This window comes from Aquarana catesbeiana, linkage group LG08 (assembly GCF_042186555.1).
Source record: "Aquarana catesbeiana isolate 2022-GZ linkage group LG08, ASM4218655v1, whole genome shotgun sequence".
Lineage (NCBI taxonomy): Eukaryota > Metazoa > Chordata > Amphibia > Anura > Ranidae > Aquarana > Aquarana catesbeiana.
In genome coordinates, this window is record NC_133331.1 from 254,197,989 (window position 1) to 254,216,478 (window position 18,490).

Genomic DNA, 18,490 nt, shown 5'->3' on the forward strand with positions numbered 1-18,490 from the left:
CTTTGACTTGGCCATTCTAACACCTGGATACGTTTATTTGTGAACCATTCCTTTTTAGATTTTGCTGTATGTTTGGGATCATTGTCTTGTTGGAAGATAAATCTCCGTCCCAGTTTCAGGTCTTTTGCAGACTCCAACAGGTTTTCATCCAGAATGGTCCTGTATTTGGCTGCATCCATCTTCCCCTCAATTTTAACCATCTTCCCTGTCCCTGCTGAAGAAAAGCAGGCCCAAACCATGATGCTGCCACCACCATGTTTGACAGTGGGGATGGTGTGTTGAGTGTGATGAGCTGTGTTGCTTTTACGCCAAACATATTGTTTTGCATTGTGGCCAAAAAGTTCGATTTTGGTTTCATTGGACCAGAGCACCTTCTTCCACATGTTTGGTGTGTCTCCCAGGTGGCTTGTGGCAAACTTTAGACGAGACTTTTTATGGATATCTTTGAGAAATGGCTTTCTTCTTGCCACTCTTCCATAAAGGCCAGATTTGTGCAGTGTACGACTGATTGTTGTCCTATGGACAGACTCTCCCACCTCAGCTGTAGTTCTCTGCAGTTCATCCAGAGTGATCATGGGCCTCTTGGCTGCATCTCTGATCAGTCTTCTCCTTGTCTGAGCTGAAAGTTTAGAGGGACAGCCAGGTCTTGGTAGGTTTGCAGTGGTCTGATACTCCTTCCATTTCAAAATGATCGCTTGCACAGTGCTCTTTGGGATGTTTAAAGCTTGGGAAATCTTTTTGTATCCAAATTCGGCTTTAAACTTCTCCATAACAGTATTACGGACCTGCCTGGTGTGTTCCTTGGTCTTCATGATGCTCTCTGCGCTTTCAACAGAACCCTGAGACTATCACAGAGCAGGTGCATTTATACAGAGACTTGATTACACACAGGTGGATTCTATTTATCACCATCAGTCATTTAGGACAACATTGGATCATTCAGAGATCCTCGCTGAACTTCTGGAGTGAGTTTGCTGCACTGAAAGTAAAGGGGCCGAATAATTTTGCACGCACCACTTTTCAGTTTTTTAATTGCTAAAAAAGTTTAAAATACCCAATAGATTTCATTCCACTTCACAATTGTGTCCCACTTGTTGGTGATTCTTCACAAAAAATTACAATTTTATATCTTTACGTTTGAAGCCTGAAATGTGGCAAAAGGTTGAAAAGTTCAAGGGGGCCGAATACTTTCGCAAGCCACTGTATATATTAGGAATCGACCGTTTATTGGTGGGGCCGATATTCACTATTTTTGAAGTATCGGTATCGTGCACAAACGTACCTGATATTACCGATATTGCTTCATGGGTTTTACCGCTGTGATGCACGCAGCTGCATTCTTTAGAGCGGACAGTCGGCTTTATTGTAATAACAACCGATGCAGCTCAGCAGCTGCTCGGCTCTTATTAAAAGCAGTGGGAGGGGACATCCCCCCCTCCCGCCGATCGCCCGGGCTCTCCCATCCCATCGGGAGGCCCGAGCAACCAGCCGCCACGTCCGCCGGCTGGCCGAAGACCCGAACAAAGCTGATGCTTCTCGTATCTAGTAACCCGGAAGCGATATCATGGCATTACTTCTGGATTACTGGCATCTTAAAGGCGCCAGTTTTAAAAAAAAATAGAGAGTATTCAAAATGGATAGGACGTTTCGTCACTCATGACATCATCAGAGGGTCATGAGTGACGAAACGCGTTAGCGTGGAGCCACACAACGTACACACACCAGGTCATTTAGGGAAAGCCAGAAGGTTCCTATTGTAAGCAACAGGAGACGCTGTTAGCCTGCACTGATTTGTGAACACCGCTTGTCTATTCTCAATTTTTTGTAAGTGTACACCCTGAAGGGGGGGTTATCTCCTTCCTCCTTATTAATAAAATTTGAAATACAGGATTACGCTATTTTTTTCTCCTCCCTTTTGTTTTGAAACACTGAACCATCTGTAAGCTGTTTCGATTGCACATTGAGGGAGAACATTGATGGCGATTCCTATGGTTTATGACAAACACGCTAAAGATCAAGGTTGGATCCGGTAAGAGTTTTTACAAGAGGGGGTTCCCTTGCACACCCCCCCTCTTTTTTCGAGCACGTGTGATGTGAAACATTGTGGAATGCATACAACTATCCTTGATGATCACGCTCCATAGACTTTTAAAGGACTCACGCTTGTCTTCAGGGTCATCTATGTTAGCATTTAAATGTGTACACGGACTGTATTATATATGGTTTAGATTGTTCAGCTTATGACCAATCACTATACAAGCGCTGCCATTAGCTTTTTATTTCCATTTTAGCAGTGTTGTTTCTAGTTTTAGAAGCACTATTTTAGGCAGCTGCTGTTGCCATTGTTTTTGGCGGTTGACGTTTATTCTGCTTATAATATTCATTTCCCCTAAGCGCTCGTTTTTAGATGTGACATTAGGCCCTGTCAGATTTAGCTTTATTATAAAACCTAGCTTACTGCTGAGGTTCAGGTATGGACTCATATTCCATACCTGGGGGATCCTCGTAGAAGCTGGAAATGACTGTAGTGGATGTCGATCCTACATCAATCACTGCTACCCTTTGGGTCTCATGCCAAGTGGCTGCCCTGCTGCTTAGTGAACGCGGGGGGGGCATGGGGTGTTTCGCTCACTTCATTGACAGAATACCTTTCAATTTACTCAATGAATGAATGCAAAGTGTTCTCTGAATGGATGAGGTGGAGACATCACCACCCACCTCATCCAATCATACAATGCCTTGCATTCATTGAGAAAAATTAAAGTCAGTCTGTGAACTGCGCCTGTGCCGAGCAAGTGAGCGAAACCCCCCCTCAGCGCTCACTATGCAGCGGTTTGGTACAAAGGGGCAGTCACTGTAGTAGCAGCACCTACAACACACATTTCCAGCCTCCACTGGGATCCCTCATGGATGGCTCAGGCATACTTCTGCTGCTGCAGGCTGGACCAATGTAACCATGCTATAAAACGCACACCTAATCTTCAGCGTTACACATGTCCATGTAATAGTCATCTTCCGGTCAGTTGTTACCCATAACCCCCCACAAACAGCCATCGCAGCTGACTACGATCACACTAAACAAAGATCCGGACACAAACCTGAAGTCCCCAGCCTGACATAAACAACACACCGCTCCTTCACCGTTCACTGCAGCCTCTGCGCCCTGATTGGTTGATTCGCGCACACTCCTCCGGCGCTGCCTTCTGGGTCTTGTAGTCGAACTCTCCTGAGGCACTTAGAGAAGCGACGTTCAGAGAACTACATTCCCCAGAAGCCATTGGGTGCCGCAGTCCAAAACACAGCCCGGACAAGGGGGCGGAGCGGGCGGGAGGATTTGAATGTTCCGGGTGGTGCTGGAGAGGAAGTGCCGAGTACAATGCAGATTCCACGATCAGATCTGCTTGCGAGCATAGGGACGTACTAAACTGCACATTGGAGTGATGGGACAACAGAGTCATTACTATATATGTGTTAAAAGTACACTGACATCCAGTGAGAGTGTTGAGCATTGCTGCCAATAATCCCATCATGCAATTTAGTACGTCCTCGAATATATATATATATATATATATATATATATATATATTGCTGAAAGAAACATTTCAGACAAGATGTTTTATATATATATATATATATATATATATATATATATATATATATATATATATATATATATTTCCAGTAATCCATGTCCTTAGTCTGCTTGTCTTCAGCAAACTGTTTGCGGGCTTTCTTGTGCACCATCTTTAGAAGATGCTTCCTTCTGGGACAACAGCCCCTTCAACCTCTGCAGCAATGCTGGCAGCACTCATACATCAATTTCTCAAAGACAGCCTCTGGATATGACGCTGAGCATGCGCACTCAACTTCTTTGGTGGACCATGGTGAAGCCTGTTCTGAGTGGAACCTGTCCTGTTAAACCGCTGTATGGTCTTAACCATCATGCTGCAGCTTCAGTTACAGGGCTTTAGCAATCTTCTTATAGCCTAGGCTATAAGGTGCCATGTTTAACTTCCAGTGACCAGTATGAGTGAGAGCGATAACGCCAAAATTTAATACACCTGCTCTCCATTCCCACCTGAGACCTTGTAACACTAACGAGTCACGTTACACTGGGGAGGGAAAATGTCTATGTAACAGAACCCAGTCGCACTCCGCTTTAGTGCTTCCGTCAGTACACTGCTTCCTCCAATCTGGGCCTTCAGATATCAGATTTTTCAGCTGAATATTGTGACCAAGATCCAGACGAGACTAGCTCAGTTACACAGCTTGAACATGGACTGTTTATTTTGAGATCTCACACAAATATATATACCAGGATGACAATACAAACTGTAACCTGAAACCTAATTAACATAGGCTAATTAACTAATCGTTTAGACAGCCTAGGTGACTCAGAGGCATGACCTTTCAGGACAGACTTGCCCTCTGTTAGCTCAGAAGACACAATCAACATTATCATAAATATAAACACAGGACACCTTCTCACAATAGCAGGAGCTCCAGTAGGAGTCGGCCCGTCTCCTACATTGTACAGAGGCCAATGTGATCAGCCCTTTCAATTAACATGTCGAGTTCAGAATCAAACAAAGCAGGAATAGTCTTTATATACATCCTGGGATATTTTGTTGATAAATATTAATGTAACATTTTAAGTAATCCAAGCCACATTTTCTCAGTCACCCTGTGCCCCTAATGAACACAGGGTGACTGTCAGGTCACCTGAGACCAGGTGACAGATGCACCCCGTGGGAGTCAGGAGTGCACTGCTAAGGTAGTGGACCCTAGGACTGACTGCTGGGGATTGAACCCTGGGGGGTTCAGGAAGCAGGACTACTGGATCACTAATACAGATCCCACTGGGAGCTACAGCATAGATTCCCCAGGGCGCGGAGTCTAAGAGCCAGCAGGTGTTCACCAGAGCCTCTAGTGGTGAGGATGGACTGCACTGCAGTCTGGCTCCAGGTCGCGGCCCCCAGGGTCTCAGCTCACGGTAGACTACAGGAGAAGAGGAAGGAGGCAGCAGGCTTGAACAACAAGGATAGTAAAGGGATAAGCCAAATTTCGGGGCGACAAGCAGACAAGGATAAACATAACACACCAAAGGTCAGGGTCACAAGCAGACAGGGATAGTTGAGAACAGGCCAAAGTTGGTAACTGGAATCAGACGTAGAAAACACAGCAAGTACACATGAAAGCTAACACACAATGGTTGATCAGCAAAGCTGGCTTGCAATGCCCAGGTTAATATAGTGTTCCTAATTAGAGGCCGGGGTGGAGCTATGCTGAGGGAAGATTATTTAAACAGTCAGGTGAGGGTGGGTCAGTCAGGTGAACACAGGAGGAAAGGTGAGCGGACAGACACACATTATAACCATGACAGTAACCCCCCTCTTACGAGGCCTCCCCCTTCCCCCGCCTGGGCCCAGGCTTAAAGGGAAACTCCAGATGGAACCTCCTCAACAGACGAGGAGCAAAGACCTCAGATGCAGTGATCCAAGACCTCTCCTCAGGACCAAACCCTTTCCAATGTACGAGGTACTGAAGAATGCCTTTACGGAGCCGGGAATCCAAAACTTGACTAACCTCATACTTTAGATTATCCTCAGAGACCGTAACCAAGGTAGGCAGAGGACGAGAGGACTTATTGAGGACTAAAGGCCTTTTTAGAAATGGGTAAGGGCATGAGAAGACCATCAGGAGTCTGAGCAGGGTCCCCCAGACCCTTAAAGATGAGCTGGACATCCAGCACAAGACCATCAGACTGGGCAGAGGTCAGTGGATCCCTGAGGTTAGGTTGGTTAGAAGGTGACGTGTCACAAGAGTCAAGCTGGTTAACTGAAACAAAAGCAGAATGCAGAGAGCCCAGAAAGAAAGGTTGAAAACCACACCTGGCCGAATGAGGCAGTTTATCCAAAGGGTGGATTGAGCCTCTTAGACAAGTTTGAATGGACGTAGTAGTAGTAGGGTGAGGTCAGGTTACAGAAGGTCCTGAATAAGAAGCAGGAAGCTCACTGGGCATAGGCTGGACTGGCATAACTGGTGCAGAGGCTGACTGAATAGCATTGCCAGGTGCAGCAACTACCACAATCGCATCGCAGGGCGTAGCGACTGTGGAACTGGTGGACGAGTTAACCTGGCTGTGCGTCCAAGGGAGTCCAGGGACAGGCAAAGGTAAATGGCCATGCAAACTGGAGTGAATGATCGGCTCAGGTTCACAGGTGGTGTCAGGGTCTTGGTAGGAGGCCGAGATGCTGGGAGAGCTCCCCTTGTGGCCGAGTGCAGCACAACCCTGTAGATGAGACAGGGATGCGGTGCCCACAGAAGCACAGGTTATCTCTTTTCGAATGTTGAATATATATTAGGGATGGAGGCTTGCCGTTGCTACATTTAGGTTGTGTTAGGTTGCATTACATTATCACTAAACAGGGTAGAAGACATCCAATTTCCTCATGACCTGCCACACCCCAACTTTAATAGTTAACCACTCATCCATCTTCATATTTCCTTTTGTAATGAGCCACATGTCCTTACAACCTTTTGAATCACTATATATATCTATAGTCATACACCCTGGCATCTATTGCTGGTACATAGGGGTATTAGACCTAGTATATGGGATGCATTATATAGTGTGCTTCCATCGGCCCTGGGTGAGCCCATTTGTCGTTGGGGGGGATGGGGGGGGGGGATGGGACGTGTCTCTGACCCCGGGGCTGCGATGTACGGCAGTCTGTCCCCCTCCCTCACTATCCCCTTGTACAGGTGTGGGGGCGGGGCCCTGCCTCTTGTGCATCGGTGTCATGATTGGATGCTCTGCTCGGTGTGTCCACACACCTGAGCATGGAGCTGATTTCCTCTTTTCCACCAGTTGGAGCTTCATGACGTTGGTGGGGACCCGCCCTCTGTTGGGGATACAAGCTGACTGGGTTAGCCAGCTGACCATTTCACTTGGACCATTCACACAAGCAGGAGTCTTGGCATGTCTACAGCCTTATGCCCCGTACACACGGTCGGATTTTCCGACGGAAAATGTGTGATAGGACCTTGTCGGAAATTCCGACCGTGTGTAGGCTCCATCACACATTTTCCATCGGATTTTCCGACACACAAAGTTTGAGAGCTTGCTATAAAATTTTCCGACAACAAAATCCGTTGTCGGAAATTCCGATCGTGTGTACACAAATCCGACGGACAAAGTGCCACACATGCTCAGAATAAATAAAGAGATGAAAGCTATTGGCCACTGCCCCGTTTATAGTCCCGACGTACGTGTTTTACGTCACCGCATTCAGAACGATCGGATTTTCCGACAACTTTGTGTGACCGTGTGTATGCAAGACAAGTTTGAGCCAACATCCGTAGGAAAAAATCCTAGGATTTTGTTGTCGGAATGTCTGAACAAAGTCCGACCATGTGTACGGGGCAATAGAATTATCCACAAGGTAACTAAGATTTCTTCATATCCTATAGTTCATCACCACACGGTGGGTTTTTTCTGTGTTTACCCATTGGGGGTATACATTGCATATTTTCTTTGGTTGTAGCCTATCTAATTAGTACATTATACATTATTGCATTAATTAACTACCATTCATACTTTCATTCACCTACAAGCAGGGCTTTTTTTCAGGGGGAACTTGGTGGAACTCAGTTCCACCACCTCTGGCTCAGACCCTTTGGTGCCTGCTCACCACAATCGCTTGTAAACACAGAAGTCTGGTTTCTGTGTTTACAAGTGACAGCTCTACACTCTGTATGTAATGCAATCCTGGTATTTAATGCCCCTTTAAGACCCTCCTACTGTTTTCGTGAATTTTGACTGAACACCCCCACTATTTGATGTGATTTGGAGAGTGTGTGTAGGGGGAAGGGTTTTGTGGGGCCGTGGTTAAGTTCCAGCACCTATTGTTTGAGAAAAAAAGCCCTGCCTACAAGTATAGATTTGTTCCACTTAGCATACTCACTTCATAAGCTTTTATTTTCATATCCTTGCAGAGCAGTGTTGACTGTTAAGCATACATCAAACATATTTGGTCGTGACATGATCACCTGGTCTCTACCCAGCTGCTGTCCCTGATCTGGATGTGATTCCTCACCTCAGACCCAGGGGAGATCGATATTCCTGTCCTCTGCATCCCGTGGACATAGGTTGGGCATCATCTTTGAGCCGTATTGTAAGTTATAGACCCTTTTTTCGAGAGATGGTTCTCCGTTTAAAGGGTATCCCATATATATAGATATCACTGATTTAATTTCAGAGCATTTTTACTCCTGATGATTGGCACGAGTAATGAAATGTGCGTCGAGTATTCATCCAACTGATGCCCAGACAAGTTTGGCTCATCATGAGCAATTGCTTATGTTTTTTGATTTTATGAATGAATGAGTGTTTTTATGCATTTGAATTGCTAACCATGCTGTATTTTATTCTGTATAATAAAAGTATATCTAAACTAGTGTATCATAGTAAATTGTGTCCTGTATCCCAGACTGACACTGTTCATGAAGTGATTTGTACTTAATAAACAATTTAATCTAAAATATGAACCAAGTATTCAATCAGTGACATGCCTCATTTAAAGTCCCATTTCCCTCTCTTTTCGAATGTTGAATATATATTAGGGATGGAGGCTTGCCGCTGCTACATTTAGGTTGTGTCAGGTCGCATTACATTACCCTTTAAATATTATCTGTGGGTTAGCTGGTAGGAAAGTACTGATAATCCTGTCATTCCCCAACAAATGCCAGTGTATGCGAATAATTTTGTTAATCAAATGATGTTGAGTCGAATATATGGTGTAATGAAAGGTATGGTCGGTCCCTTTTTCTTTTTCTTAGGGCCTGCATCCAACAGAGTTGATCTATCAAGTTTTGCAACTTCTTCTATGGTGGCTTCTAAGGGGTCCAAATCATAACCTTTTTCATGTAATCTACTTTTCAAAATGTCAGCTTGAAGTTTATAGTCTTCCATTTATATATACATATATATTTTTATCCATATATACAGGTGTGTGTGTGTGTGTGTGTGTGTGTGGGGGGAGTGGCTGACATATATATATACAGGTGTGTGTGTGTGTGTGTGGGGGGGGGCGCCGACATATATACAGGTGTGTGTGTGTGGGGGGGCGCCGACATATATACAGGTGTGTATGGAGGGGTGGCTGACATATATGCAGGTGTGTGTGTGTGGGGGGGGGGGCGCTGACATATATACAGGTGTGTATGGAGGGGTGGCTGACATACATACAGGTGTGTGTGTAGGGGTGGCTGACATATATACAGGTGTGTGTGGAGGGGTGGCTGACATATATACAGGTGTGTGTGGAGGGGTGGCTGACATATATACAGGTGTGTGTGGAGGGGTGGCTGACATATATACAGGTGATTGTGGAGGGGTGGCTGACATATATACAGGTGTGTGTGGAGGGGTGGCTGACATATATACAGGTGTGTGTGGAGGGGTGGCTGACATATATACAGGTGTGTGTGGAGGGGTGGCTGACATATATACAGGTGATTGTGGAGGGGTGGCTGACATATATACAGGTGTGTGTGGAGGGGTGGCTGACATATATACAGGTGTGTGTGGAGGGGTGGCTGACATATATACAGGTGTGTGTGTGGGAGGGTGGCTGACATATATACAGGTGTGTGTGTGGGAGGGTGGCTGACATATATACAGGTGTGTGTGGGGGGGGGGGGGGGGGCGCTGACATATATACAGGTGTGTGTGGAGGGGTGGCTGACATATATACAGGTGTGTGTGGAGGGGTGGCTGACATATATACAGGTGTGTGTGTGGGAGGGTGGCTGACATATATACAGGTGTGTGTATGTGTGGGGGGGGGGCGCTGACATATATACAGGTGTGTGTGGAGGGGTGGCTGACATATATACAGGTGTGTGTGGAGGGGTGGCTGACATATATACAGGTGTGTGTGGAGGGGTGGCTGACATATATACAGGTGTGTGTGGAGGGGTGGCTGACATATATACAGGTGTGTGTCTGGGAGGGTGGCTGACATATATACAGGTGTGTGTGTGGGAGGGTGGCTGACATATATACAGGTGTGTGTGTGTGGGAGGGTGGCTGACATATATACAGGTGTGTGTGGGGGGGCTGACATATATACAGATGTGTAGGGGGGGCGCTGACATATATACAGGTGTGTGGGGGGCGCTGATTATATATACAGGTGTGTGTGTGGGGGGACTGAAATATATACAGGTGTGTGACGGGGGCTGACATATATACAGGTGCGTGTGTGTGTGGGGGGGCTGACATATATACAGGTTTGAGGGGGTGACTGACAAATATACAGGTGTGAGGGGGCTGACATATATACAGGATTGGGGGGGGGGCTGAGTGCGTACAGGTGAGGTGGTCGGTGTGCAGATTCGGTAGCATGGCCCATAGGCAAGCCCTGGGGAATGTTGGTGGTCAGGCTCGGGGAGAGGGCGGGGGGCCCAGGTCTAAAGCTGTGTAAGGGGCCCAAAAATTTCTGATGGCTGCCCTATGAGTGCACCCTTAAGTGGAAATATCCAAATTGGGCCAAAAGTGTTAATATTTTGTGTGACCACCATTATTTTCCAGCACTGCCTTAACCCTCTTGGGCATGGAGTTCACCAGAGCTTCACAGGTTGCCACTGGAGTCCTCTTCCACTCCTCCATGACGACATCACGGAGATTGTGGTAGTCCATCACCTTTACCTTCGGCTTTTTAAGCAAGGTAGTGGTCGTCTTGGAGGTGTTTTTGGGGTTGTTATCATGTTGGAATACTGCCCTGCTCCCCAGTCTCCAAAGGGAGGGCATCATGCTCTGCTTCAGTATGTCACAGTACATGAGGGCATTCATGGTTCCCTCAATGAACTGTAGCTCCCCAGTGCAGGCAGCACTCATGCAGCCCCAGACCATGACACTCCCACCACCATGCTTGACTGTAGGCAAGACACACTTGTCTTTGTACCCCTCACCTGGTTGCTACCACACATGCTTGACACCATCTGAACCAAATAAGTTTATCTTGGTCTCATCAAACCACAGGACATGGTTCCAGTAATCCTTAATCTGCTTGTCTTCAGCAAACTGTGTGTGGGCTTTCTTGTGCATCATCTTTAGAAGAGGCTTCCTTCTGGGACGACAGCCATTTAGACCAATTTGATGCAGTGTGCGGCGTATGGTTTGAGCACTGACAGGCTGACCCCCCACCCCTTTAATCTCTGCAGCAATGCTGGCAGCACTCATACGTCTATTTCCCAAAGACAACCTCTGGATATGATGCTGAAGAAATGCCCTCAACTTCTTTGGTTGACCATAACCTGTCCTGTTGGCCACTGTGCTGCAGCTCAGTTTCAGGGTCTTGGCAATCTTCTTATAGCCTAGGCCATCTTTATGTAGAGCAACAATTCTTTTTTTCAGATTCTCAGAGTTCTTTGCCATGATGGGCCATGTTGAACTTCCAGTGACCAGTATGAGAGAGTGAAAGAGATAACACCAAATTTAACACACCTGAGACCTTGTAACACCAAAGAGTTACATGACACTGGGGAGGGAAAATGGCTAACTGGGCTAAAATTTGGACATTTTCACTTAGGGGTGTACTCACTTTTATTGCCAGCAGTTTAGACATTAATGGCTGTGTGTGAGTTATTTGAGGGGACAGCAAATTTACACTGTTATACAAGCTGTACACTCACCACTTCACATTGTAGCAAGGTGTCATTTCTTTAGTGTTGTCACATGAAAAGATATAATAAAATATTTACAAAAATGTGAGGGGTGTACTCACTTTTGTGAGATACTGTATATTACTAATTATATTTTAATAGATTGTAATTAGGGATGAGCCGGACACCCCCCCCCCCCCCCCCCCGGTTTGCGGCAGAACATGCGAACTGCCCAAAAGTTTGCGCGAACATTCGAACATCGTTAAAGTCTATGGGACCCGAACGTGAAAAATCAAAAGTGCAAATTTTAAAGGCTGATCTGCAAGTTATTGTCCTAAAAAGTGTTTGGGGACCCGGGTCCTGTCCCAGGGGACATGTATCAATGCAAAAAAAGCTTTAAAATCAGCCGTTTTTTCGGGAGAAGTGATTTTAATAATGCTTAAAGTGAAAAAATAAAAGTGAAATATTCCTTTAAATATCGTACCTGGGGGGTGACTATAGTATGCCTGTAAAGTGGCGAGTGTTTCCCGTGTTTAGAACAGTCCCTGCACAAAATGACATTTCTAAAGGAATAAAAGTCATTTAAAACTGTTTGTGGCTGTAATGTAATGTCAGGTTCTGGCAATATGGATGAAAATTATTGAGAAAAACGACATGGGTCTTGTATGGATATTAAGGGTAACCCCGCACCCAAATTAAAAAAAGAAAAGGCGTGGGGCCCCCAGGCCCCATATACTCTGAACAGCAGTATACAGGTGTTCCAAACAAGACAGGGACTGTAGGTTTGTTCTTAAGTTGAATATGTTTGTAATTTGGAACAGGTACATTTTGTAAGTGTAGCTCCAGCCAAAAAAATCAATTGGATAACATAAGGAAGGGTTATCACCCCTGTAACATTTGTTTTGCTGTCTGTGCCCCTGTTCAAAAGATTTCACCTCACTTTCTGTCCCAATGACATTTGGATTTTGAAAATTTGGGATCAATCTTTACTAGACCAATGATCTACAATAGTATTTTAATAATACTTTCAATACTAAACAAATCACAAGATTTGTATACCTCTGTAATATATTATATATGATTCATATACACATTTCAGTGTTTGTATTTCTCCTCCTTATGCAGCTGCTCCTTATGCCTTATGCTTATGTTCCTTATACCCATCTTTATATATGTATCTCAAACCAATGTACAATTAACTTGTATTGAGTCTTTTTTTTTTTTTTACAAAAAAAGGGTAAACAAAAAGAAAATTTGGGGTTATTATGGAAACAAGGATTGGTGATAAAGCATCAGTGGAGACACCTTTTTTCCCATATTAACTCTTACAGGAGAGAATTTCCCTTCCTAGGGGTAGATTTCCTCTCACTTCCTGTTGTCTCCCTCAATTTGTAAGTAGGAGTCATTTGTAAGTCAGATGTTTGAAAGTAGTTGACTGCCTGTATATACTATACGGCCTGCCCTATATACTGTGCAGAAAATTGGGCCTTAGGTGTTGGTGGTACCAGAACACTGTAAGCCCTCACAGTTACTCTTGGTGGGTGCTGGAATGGACCCTGCTGTGAAATATTATATCAAGAATTGTAATTACATGCCCCTGTTGAACAGAGGCAGAAAAACTGGGCCTTTGGTGGTGTGATGGTGGTGTCACAACACTGTAAGCCCTTACAGTTTACTCTTAGTGTGCGCAGGAACGGGCCCTGCTGTGAAATATTAGATAAAAAATTTTAATTACGTGCCCCTGTTAAACAGGGGCAGAGAAATTGGGTCTTAGGCAATGGTGGTGGTGCCACAACACTGTAATCCCTCACAGATTCTGTTGAGCGCAGGAACGAGCCTTGCTTTGAAATATTAGAGCAAATATTGTAATTACATGCCCCTGTTAAACGTGCAGAAAAATTGGGCCTTAGGCGGTGGTGGTGGCACAACACTGTAAAGCCTCACAGATACTTTTGTTGAGCGCAGGAACGGGCCCTGCTGTGAAATATTAGAGCAAGTATTGTAATTACATGCCCCTGTTAAACAGGGGCAGAAAAATTGGGCCTTAGGCACTGGTGGTGGTGCCACAACACTGCAACCCCTCACAGATACTATAGTTGAGTGCAGGAATGAGCCCTGCTGTGAAATATTACGGCAAAAAATGTAATTACACTCCCCTGTTAAACAGGGACAGAACATTTGGGCCTTAGGCACTGGTGGTGGTGCCACAACACTGAAACCTCTCAAGGATACTCGAGTGGAGCGCAAGAATGAGCCCTGCTGCAAAATATTACAGCAAAAATTATGATTATACGGCCCTGTTAAACAGGGGCAGAAAAAATGGGCCTTAGGCACTGGTGGTGGTGCCCTGAAACAAAAATGTTCTTAGATGCTATCAACATGAACATTGAGGAGGAATGGGATAGTCACTCAGCATAGGCAGTCTTCAAGGGATCTCACATTCATAGAAAAATTAATCGGTTACATCAGCATCAGGTGCTTGGTAGCTGGTGATCCAAGACTGATTCATTTTTATGAAGGTGAGCCAATCAACTGAGTCTGTGGACAGGTGCATTCTGTGATCGTTACAAAGCCTCCATACAGCACTGTATGTGCGTTCAGAAAGAACGCTGGATGCAGGACAGGCCAGTAGCTCAATTGCATATTGTGCAAGCTCTGGCCAGTGATCCATCCTCAAGACCCAGTAACCCAGAGGATTTTCGGTTGGAAAGGTCTCCGTCTGATCTTGCCCCTAAGTATTCCTGCACCATGTAAGTCAGATGCTGGCGATGGTTGCTGGAACCGATCAGACCTTGGGGCTGCCGACTAAATAATTGTCTGAAAGCATCGGTCAGACGGCCACCTTCTCCATCGCTCCTTCTGTGACTGACCGAAGCCTCAGCAACACGTTGTCCAGGAGGACCAGGAAATTGTACCTTCCCAGACTCTGGAAACGCATTGCACAAACCTTTCTGCAAGGCCTCCCGAAGATGTTTCATCCTCTGCTCCCTCTGCGAAGACTGAATAAGTTCCGCAACCTTACCCTTGGGACAGAAAACGATCCCTTGAAGACTGTTTCTGATGCTGAGTGCTAGGCTCCACCTCCATGCTGACACAATCCTCATCCTCCTCCTCCCCCTCCTCCTCCTCTTCCTGTGTGATCGGCGGGCCCGCAGGAATACTGTCTGGATAAAGGGGGCCTTGAGAGGTAAGGAAGTCCTCCTTTTCCTCCCTCTGTTCTGCCTGATGCACTGATGATGTTCACTGATGCATGCACTGTCACTGCTCACCATCCTCGTGGCCTCCTCAAATGGTGACAGGACAGTGCATGCATCCTTGATCAGTAGCCACTGGTGTGGCGAAAAAAAGCCAAGCTTCCCTGACCCTGTCCTGGTGCCATACTCACACAGGTACTCATTGATGGCCCTCTGCTGCATGTGCAGCCGCTGCAATAAACAATGCCCTGCTGTGAGCCTGTGATGTGCCCTGTCAAGTGCCCCATGTCCTGCTATAAGCCCCCTTATGAGCCCCGTAATGTGCCCTGCTGTGTGCCCCATGATGTGCCCTGTGTCCTGCTGTGAGCCCCATAATGTGCCTTGTGTCCCGCTGTGTATGCCCCATGTTCTGCTGTGTGCCCCATGTCCTGCTTTGTGCCCCACGATGTGCCCCATTTTCTGCTGTTTGGCCCATGATGTTCCCCATTTTCTGCTGTGTGCCCCATGTTCTGCTGTGTGTCCCATGCACTGCTGTGAGTCCTTTAATGTGCCCTGTGTCCTGCTGTGTGTCCCTTAATGTGTCCAATGCCCTGCTGTGAGCCCTGTAATGTGGCACGTGCCCTGCTGTGTCCCTTAATGTGCCCCATGTTCTGCATTGTGCCCTGCTGTATGCCCTTTGTGCCCCATGTTCTGCTTTATGCCCCATGATGTGCTCAATGTCCTGCTGTGTGCCCTTTGATGTGCAAATGTTCTGCTGTGTGCCCAATGTTCTGCTGCGTGCCACATGTTCTGCTGTGTGCCATGCTGTATGGCCCTTGTGCCCCATGTTCTGCTGTATGCCCCATGATGCGTCCCATGTCCTGCTGTGTGCCCTTTGATGTGCCCCATGTTCTGCTGTGTGTCCCTTGATGTGTCCTGCTGTATGCCCCATATCCTGCTGTGTGTCCATTAATGTGCCCCATACCCTGCTGTGAGCCCTGTAATGTGCCATGTGCCCTTTAATGTGCCCCATGCCCTGCTATGAGCCCTGTAATGTGCCACTTGATGTGCCCCATGTTCTGCTGTGTCCCATGTTAAGCTGTGTGCCCCATTTTCTGCTGTGCCCAATGATGTTCCCCATTTTCTGCTGTGTACCCCATGTTCTGCTGTGTGCCCTTATTATGGGCCTCATGGTGTGCCCAATGCTCTGCTGTGAGACCCATGGTGTGCCGAATGCTCTGCTTGAGCCCCATGATGTGCCCCATGTTCTGCTGTGCGCCACATAATGTGCCCTGCTGCCCCCATGTAATGTGTCCCATAATGTGCCCTGCTTCCTCCCTTGTATTGTGTTCTCCTGACCTCATGTGCTCTGCCCTGCTACCCCCTGTACACTGCTTATCTCCAGTTAAACCCAGAATTGAGCATCTGGGCAGAAAAAAAACAGTACAAGTTTCACATAAAATAGGTAAGTTTTAATACTTTTTACTATTATTATATGCTATTTCTTAAAATAATTGTTGTTATATCACAGCTCGCTGATCACACCGATGTTCTGCGAGCTGTAGATCTGAAAATTATTTCAGGGGTTCCCCGAGATCTCAGACTTTTTGCCAGGGGTTTCCCGACGGTAAAAAGGTTGAGAAACACTGTTCTAACTTTTAAGCAATTTGCCATTTTAAAGGCACTTCTCCTTGTTTCGTTTTTAGGGTTGTCAAAATTGGTGACATTGATATTGGTCCCTCAGGGTGGGGCCTGGGTCCCCATACCCATTTTAAGGCCAATAAAGAGAATATAAGCCAGCCAAATGGGGACTAGCAAAATTAACAGGTCAGTTTCCATGACTGGAAATTGGGGTAAAACCCTACCAATGTCTTTCTTTGGGGACACACAGGTCAATCTAACTAGTGTCCCCATTAAGCAAATTGCACTCTAGCACTTTGCTTTGTACACACCCCAAATTATTATTAGGTATTTTGGACTTTGGGGCTTGTTTACTGCTGGAAGGCAACATGATTTAATATCATATTTCTGGAGTTTCTTTCTGGTTGATACAACCAAGCCTTTGCTTTCTTGGGGGCGGTCTGGAATGTAACAGGTTGCACATCAAAGCTTTGTAGCCTATCTAAAAGAAGAGATCAGGCCTCCATCGAGGCTGAACAAGCTTGGCTCCAGACTGTCTGATGTTATAACACTATGCAAGCAAGCTTGAAAGGGACCATAGCTGACAAGATGATTGATTGTCCTGCTACAGAAGATCAAAGGACCAAAAGGCATTGAAAATATAGCTCGAACATGATACATGGACAATGCTGCCCCTAGAGCCTAATACAGCAGGACGGACAGTAATATAATATATTGAGGAGGGCTGCCCCATAGGTACTGTGATTCGCCAAAAGTCTACATGGGATGGCAATGGGGTTGGGTCTGGATGGTGTATGATTGAAGTATTAAGGGCTGAAAGTGTCAGAAAGCTCTCTCTACCCCTTTTCGCTCTTGGCTTGTGCCTGAGCCTCGTAGCTCTCTCTCTTCAATTTTGAGCCCAGCCGAGGAGACTGTGCGAAAAGTATCTTTGATGTTCTTGTATTATATGTTCTGTTATATGCTTGGTAATACCTTTTTTAGTATTTTCATGTTAGCGGTTTCCTATTTTCTTGGGAAATAAATAAGACGTTGTTTTATTAAGCAGTGTGCTTGTTTTTATAGCTAACCTTATATTGTTGTGATATCAACAGTAACATGTGATCAGAGTTTTAATGGACTAGCTAACTATAGGAATAGATAAGTTAATACATTATATGGAATAAATAGAGGGAATCCATAATCACCTTCGGTTAATATTTAGTTTAGAATGTATTTAAATTCCAGTTTTATTTCAATTGACATCCTAGAAGGCGTGTGGAATTTCTGCACAGGATCCAAAACCTAATCCATTTTTGTCTTGTGTCCCTATAAGCTAAGGAATCAACTACATCTAAAACTGGAAGCCTTCTCTACTGCGGACAAGATTTGCGCTGGTTTGTGAACTCTGAAGCCCTGCGTGAGTGGTCCTGAAAGTTCTATGAAATATTTCATCAGTGAGCAGACACGCAAAATCTGGTGAGATTTTTTTGGCTGGGATATGTGTATGTGTTAACATTTATTGTATTGCTAATGCAAATTGTTAGGCCTGTGTAGCCGGTCAAAAGTACTGGTGAGTAAGGGGCTGATCACCCCTGGTAATCTGATGTAGCCTGCAGATTGACAGGATAAATCGCACATCTTTGAGGAGAAAGTGGGAGAAATATAGATTTTTATTTTATTTTTTATTTTTATTATTTTTTATTAGTTTATTTTTTATTTTTATTTTTCCCCACGTGAGAGTGAAATAGCTCTCTGTTCCAATAGAAGTTCAATGTGACCTGAGTTCTGAGATAATAGGGCTAAAAATCAGTGGTAATAAGGAGATAGTAAGGCATTGTTTAAGAGTGTGCATGTCTCCTGGGTGTGGAAATACAAGTGAAATTTGGCTTTTAAACAGCTTGTATCTGTGTATTTTGTCTGGGTGCATTGTGTAAGCAACTGGTGTATAGACTGGTTGAGCAACTGCAGTGTAGACTAATTGGCATATCAATGGAGGTCATTGAAGATTTTCTTTAAAAAAAATGCCT

At 45.4% G+C, this 18,490-nt stretch overlaps 1 protein-coding gene across 4 annotated transcripts in view; it reads right to left on the minus strand.

Moving 5' to 3' along the window:
• The window catches only part of CENPQ (centromere protein Q), a 494,148-nt gene that overhangs the window by 53,991 nt on the left and 421,667 nt on the right, over positions 1-18,490 (minus strand). Inside the window, exon 1 of one of the 4 annotated variants that reach the window (XM_073597029.1) lies at positions 3,099-3,323. The exons of 2 other annotated variants lie outside the window; for them this stretch is intronic. The gene's annotated coding sequence lies outside the window, so the exon portion shown is untranslated. Of the gene's footprint in view, positions 1-3,098; positions 3,324-18,490 lie in introns of those variants that run through there. One more of the 4 variants, XM_073597027.1, reaches the window with a different exon arrangement.